Raw genomic sequence first — 7,265 nt, forward strand, 5'->3', positions numbered from 1 at the left:
CCTCAGACATTTACTAGCTGGGTGACTCTGGGCAAGTCACTTGACCCTGTTTACCTCAGTTTCCTCATCTGTCTAATGAATTGGAGAAGGAAATGGCAAGCCACTCTACTATCTTTGCCAAGGAAACTCCAGATGGGGTCACAAAGAGTCACACACAACTGAAATGACTTAACAACAAGTTCCCAGGCTTCACCAATCTGCCAAATGGTCCATGAATGAATGAATAAAAAACCATTTCTTAAATGCTTCCCATGGGCAATACACTGGGGTTACAAATAGAAAAAGTAGGACAGCCTCTGCTCTCTAGGAGCTAACATTCTTATGAGGGAGACAATGCATAATGGTTTCAGTGCGAGTCAGAATAGGACAGTGCCATGGTCCTTTGGGTACTGGGACAAAGCTGACGTTAAGACTTCTTCTTTAATATCATTTCCACAGTTAAAATCATATCAGTTTTTGATGTTGAGCCTTCCACAGTCCGAGGACTATGGTAAGAATTTTCTTTTCTGGGTCTTCATTAGTGGGGTCTGTAACAGCCTGGGCAGAAACAGCTGCTGGGCCGCACCTTTACCAGGGCCCCTTTCCAGGATGACTGTTGCAGGTGTAAGTGTTTCTAAGACTCCTTGGTTCAGGGTCCTGGCCTGTCTCCATCAAGGGCTGAGGGCTAGTGGTGGTTTGATTTCCCAGGTATATACCTACCTCCTTTCTCTCAGAGTTTCTTCTGGCTTTAGCTTAGGCTAGGATACAAAAAAGGTTGTGAACCTGTGAATTAGATATCTCTGAGGTCCCTTACACCTCTAGAGCTATGATTTTGTGATCCTTATTCCCATTCTAGCTGTTTTTCCCTATATTACTTCTACTTTTTGCCAAAATGCCCAGCATTCTGCCCCCATTCAGAAAGGCAGCTGGTTGGTTCAGTAGATAGAATGCTGGATTTTGGGGGAATACTGAATTCAAATCCTGCCTGAAAAACTCTTTACTTTTGTGACTGGACAACTCACCTAACCTCTCTTAGCGTCAGTTTCCTAATCTGCAAAATAGGAATAATTATACTACAGGATTGCTGTGAAGATCAGAGGGAACATTTAGAGTGCTTTGAAAACCTTAAAGTGCCATATAAACGCCAAGTATTGTCATTACTGTTGTCATTGTATTAACCAATATTCCTACTTTTACTTCTCCTGTCAGTACCTCTGTTCAAAAATTAAGATTACATAATGTAGGGTTCCCCTCGATCTCTTTTGTCTGGATTTTTGTTGTTATTCAGCCATTTTCATTCATGTCTGACTCTTCATGACCCCATTTGGGGTTTTCTTGGCAAAGATACTGGCATGGTTTGCCATTTCCTTCTTCAGTTCATTTTACAGATGAGAAAACTGAGGCAAACAGGGTTAAGTGACTTGCCCAGGATCTCACAGCTAGTAAGTGTCTGAGATCAGATTTGAACTCAGGTCTTCCTTAAACTAGGCTTAGCACTCTATCCACTGTGCCACCTAGCTGCCCACCTGCTTCATAAGGCAAGGATTATTCCAGTGGAGTTTACTTTTTATTGCAGCCAGCATAGTGCCATGCATGGGTGGATACTTAACCACAATGTGATGTGGTAGCATAGATGATATGGACAGAGATGGTCAGGATGATGAGATGATCTTGAGGCACTTTAAAATGAAAAACAAACAAATAAACTTGAGTTGTAAGTATGGCAGATACACTTTATACGTGCTGCTTGTGGGTTCACTTCATTTCATTCAACAATTCAATCCCTATTATGTGCAAGTTGAGAGACAACTTGGATTAAGGTATTGAGAGATGATCTCTGAGTCAGGAGGCCTTGTCTTCAAGGCCTAGTCTGATACCTACTATATATACATATGTATATACACATATGTATATATATACATACACTCACATACATATACACATATATGTTTGTATATATATGTGTGTGTACGTATACACACACACACAAACATACCCCTTAAGCTGTCAGTGCCCCCAAGCAACTCTTTAAAACAAAGATTCTTAAAATTTGGTATGTGTGTGTCAACATCTGAAGCCTATGCGCCTTTTCTCAAAATAATATTATAAAATGCATAAAATAAAATACATAGGATTACAAAGGAAACTAATTAGTTGAAATAGAGTTATCAAAATATTTAAAAAGACAAATTCACATACCCTAGTTTAAGAACTCGTTCTAAAAGTACCAATTGTAAAACAGATGATGATTTGCTTTAGTAAAGAGAGTTTCTGTTTCAGTTGTTTCTGACACCAAAGAAATCACAGGCCGGTACCTATTTTTAGGTTCTGGGGCTAAAATGAAAGATGAAAATCACAATCAAGAAACTGATGGTCTCCTATAGGAGCCACAGTATGGACACAACTACATTTGACATCAGGTCGAATGGGATAAGGCAAAAGAGAGATCCAGGTAAAGTTCTGTAAGAAACTTTGAGGAAGGAATGATAGCTTTCAGTTGAGTGTGATAGGGAAGATACCATGGAGGAGGTGGCACTGTCGTTAAGACTGTTTGAAGAGTAGCTAGGTGGCACAGTGGACAGAGCACCAACTCTGGAGTCAGGAAGACCTGAGTTCAAACTCTGCCTCAGACTAGCTGTGTGACTCTGGGAAAGTCACTTAACCTTGATTGCTTCTTTAAAAAAAAAGTTTGTTTTTCTTGTCTTAGAATATTTGCAAATATATTTTTATTTGTAGTGAAGTTTAAAGTTTAAATATTTAAGTTAAAAAATTTATATTTAAGTTTAAAATAAATTTAAGAAAAAAACTATTTGAAAGAAATTTAGAAGCTGCAGAAGCTAGATCATTTCTCTTCAGATTGAGGGTACCAGGACTAAGTCTTGGGGGAGCCACTTGATTGTACAGATGTCAGTGAGGGTGGAAGTGGTAGATTAGGAATCATTGTTCAACGTACCCTAAATGGATGTGAGATCTTGGGTAAGGAGTCCATTAGCCTCACTGGGCCTCAGTGTCCTCATCTAAAGTTAAGCAGGAAGTAAAAATGCCTGCCCTGGCTATCTTACAGGATTGTTGAAAGGGTCAAATGAGATAATGTCTGCAAAGGACTCATAAAAGATATTGCAGTATGTACGGTGGTAAGTTTGACTATGAACTCAGCTACTTATTGTCTGATCTTGGAGAAGGAATTTAGCTTCTCTGAGCCTCAGTCTCCTCAATTAAAAAACAAGGGGATTGGATTAGGTGACCTTGACATCCGTTTTGACTCTAAATCCCCAAACCCTAAAAGCTATGTAAATTATTGCTTGTATCTGAGACTCTGACTCACGAATACAGCATGCATCTCCCCAAAAGGGGAGTAACATCTGTTTTTCAAGGATGAAGGGCATAAAGTAAAATGATGGATGAAAACAGAATCTTCAGAGAAAGAGGAGAGGAGTTCCAATTATTTGACTCCAAAGGAGGGGAAGTTGGGACATAACTTGTAACTGACATCAACTATGTGCAAAGTGGTCATATGGCCAGAGAGTGGAGGTCGGCTGTTTCCTTTTCTACCAAGGCCAGTACATAAAGTGATGGGCTTGCATGGAAGAAGGAATTAAGTTTTCTATAAGATGAATTTCCTGGCTATAGAGACTGTTAAAAATAATAATATACCAATGAATGAATGAATAAGTAAGAAAGGAAGTGTTTCACCAGGGAGATTGTATAATTTCTTCTTCAAAGGACTAGATGACCAGTGGGCGCCTATTCAAGCTCTTACATTTCTATAATCCTCTGGAAACACAAAACAAGTCTGGAGGTGAAAACTGAGAATTCTGGGCCTGAAGACATCAGGGAGGTGGGGTTTTTTTCAAGTTGTTTGCAACAAATATTGTTGTTTCAGTTTGTTATCTTTTCTTTCCTCTTAGCATTGTGCTTGTCTGGATCATGGGCACTGGGATTCCTAATCCTTGGCAGTGAGTCCTCTTTTAAATGTAAACAGATGGGGAAAGTGCCAACACAGTCGAGTGTAACACATACTCATATAATAACATGCTGACATTAGTTGGGCAAATGGAGCTGTTTAAATAACTTTATTTGCAAGGCTCTTTCCGGCAGGGCAGAGCAGAACTTGAATGGCCTGGTCACACCAGAGCCCCCCTCAGCCTCCAGGGGAGCTGCACACCTAATACTCCATGCAATTCTCCAAATCCACCAGGTTGATGCAAAATGGCCCCATTGCAGTTGGACAGATATTTGAGAAGGGGACTTTTTTATGAGCTTTTATGGGAATGCACCAGCATAGCCAACAGTGACATTTAATCATTCCTGTTATTTTCCTCAGCTATTTTTGAGAAGCAGACACACACAAAATGAACCCAGCAACCCCAAACCAGGCACCTCCCCATCCCAAATACCTTCATGATTGAAATCAGCCCCGATGCTAGTTTGACTGCTCTCCCATGAATGGGGAGGATTTAGCCCCAAGCTCTGGATTTCTATTTCCTATTCATTCTCTCATGGTGCCTAGTACAGTGTTCAGTGTGTAACAGATATTCAGTAAGTACCAAAGGAATCGTCTTAACTGGAGGGTTTGTCTCTCCAAAAATCTTTCTCACTGGCTTGTCTAAAATCCCCAAATTTTGTCATCCTTCTTTTGAAGGCTGCTATGAAACTGCTCCCCATCTGATTAGAATAGATTAGAATATCTATTTAAGGCCCTAAGGAGACAGGAAAAAGAATGGTAAAATGTTGATAAAGAGGAAAAACTAAGTCTTAAGGGTGCCTTGGACAGAAATAGCTTCAGAGCACTGAAGTCATGGGGGTGGGGGGAGGAGGAATATTAAGATGAAATTAAATTAAATTAAAGGAAGCTGAAACAAATGAATATATTCCCAAACTTTGTTATATGACCTTAGACAAGAAACTTAAGCCTTAGTTTCTTCATATGTAAAAGGATGGAGTTGGGCATGAGGATTAATAAGGCCCTTTCTTGCTCTGTTATTTGATATGCAAATCAGCTTATTAAGTGTTTTAGGGGAATCAGAAATATAAATCATAGCCTGCCCTCAAGGTGAGTATGGTCTGGTTGGCATATCCAGAGGTAGATGAAAGAAAAGTAGACTGATAATACAAGTCAGAGCGTGGTAGAGAAGATTGGGGCAACAGGATCCTTCACCAGCCTGCCAGTTTTACCTAGATCCAGCCCTGCTCTCAGGTCTTAAGAATTTTTGTTTAAAAAAAAAATATGGCATTTAATACAGTGCTTTAAAAATGTTTGTTGAATAAATAAATTCTTGTTGACTAAAAATCATCAATTTCTGTTATTTTAAATGAGAGTTTCCCATGGTTTATATCTTTTCCCCAGATCCGTTCAACTTCCCATGTTGCCATGATACTGATTTTCTACAATTTGTACCGCATTCCCCACCATTTGCACTCTTTTCATAGAAATATTTGGGAAATATGGCAGTGTTTGCTGTGAAACTGGTCCTGAAGGGCAGATAGAGGGTCTTCTTCATTCATTTGTTCAACATCAAATAGGATTATAAGATTATAGATTTAAGTCCAGAAGGGATTTTAGAGATCTTCAAGTCCATCTGCTCCATTTTACAGATGAGAATACTGAAACCAGGGAGGCAAGTAACTTGACTAGGGTCAAGAGATAATAAATAGAGATAGTATTGGTGCCCAGCGACTCTGACTTTAAATCTAGTGATCTAAGGTATAGTGATGGGTAGTGTGCCCCTCTCCCCCAAATCAATGTTAGCGAGAATCAGTAGTTGAGTGAAAACTGTTGAATATTGGCCTGATAACAACATCAGCAGATGACAATCTTGTTCATGAAGTCCTTGGGTTATTGCATTTGACTTGTGGGTGACCCTCAGTTTATTTTTCTAATGGATCAGTAACCTATTATAGAAAAAAATAAGATTTTCCATTATTTCCGACAGCCAATTAAGAATAAACTAACGAATTACTATTTGCCAATTGTGTTGCCATTAAGAGGGAGGATGGGATCTGTTATTGTTGTCATTCAATTGTTTTCAGTCCTGACTCTCTGTGACTCCATTTGAGGTTCCCTTGGCAAAGATGTGGGAATGGTTTGCCATTTTCTTTTCCAGCTCTTTTTTTTTTTTTACAGATGAGGAAACTGAGGCAACCAGGGTTAAGTGACTTGTCGAGGGTCACACAGTTGGTAAGGACCTGAGGCCTGATTTGAACTCAGGAAGAATCGTCTACCTGACTCCAGGTTCAACTCTTTATTCACTGCCCATGGATCTGATTACTGGTAGGGAAAGAGAAGACTTTATCTGAGGATTTAATGGTTAAAATAATATGAAAGCATTCCTTGATACTCCTTTCAGCTCAAAATTCTGATTCTGTGTTTTCCAGTTGTATCCAAACAGGTCATCAAAGAGGCCTGGAAATCATTTTTATGGGTTTAAGTTATATTTTACTAGCTACCCCACAGCAATTCATGAGTTATTTTAACACGGTAAAGAATCTTTATCGTGTAAAGATAAGTCATAGTTAGGCTGAATGTTCTGTGATAGCTACCTAACATTAAGAGCATCGAGGTTTCCAATCTACCCAGCGGACCACCTCTGGCAGATTTACAAGAGGTTATGGAGAAGAGTCACAAAGAATGGGCCTGCATTGACTTCATGTTAGGCCCCATTTAGTAGAGAGAATTTTTTCTCCATTTCTTAATCACCCTTTTTCTCTTCATAACTATCCTCAAGACAACACAAACATTCACCTGCAGCAAATACACTTTAGACTCTTTCCAAACACAGAGTGTTTGGAAGACTAAGTCGTCAGGTTAAATCAATAAGCACTATTTAGGCACCTACTCTGTTGAGTGCTAATAAGCACTAATGAGGCACCTATTGTGCTCTGTGCTGAGGTTTCAAAGACAGGAAAAAGACAAGTCCTTTGCTCTCAAGGAGTTCATAATTTAACGAGGCAAACAACTATGTGTAAACGGGATATATTCAGGATAAATTGTAGATAATCTCAGAGGGAAGGCACTAGCATTTAGAAGGCTGGGGACAGATTTCATGCAGAAGGTGGGATTTTTAACTAGGACTTGAAGGAAGCCAGAGAAGCCAGAAGATGAAGATGAGGAGTCTTCCAACCTTGTGGGACAATCAGTGAAAACATACAAGGTATGGAGATGGAGTGTCTTATGTAAGGAACCGCAAGGAGGCCAGTATTGCTGGATCATAGAGTATGTGGAGGGAAATAAGGCAAGAGAAAACTGGAAGGTAGGAAGAGACCACATCCTCAAGCCCTTACTACCT

This window comes from Notamacropus eugenii, chromosome 3, assembly GCF_028372415.1.
Source record: "Notamacropus eugenii isolate mMacEug1 chromosome 3, mMacEug1.pri_v2, whole genome shotgun sequence".
Taxonomy (NCBI): Eukaryota; Metazoa; Chordata; class Mammalia; order Diprotodontia; family Macropodidae; genus Notamacropus; species Notamacropus eugenii.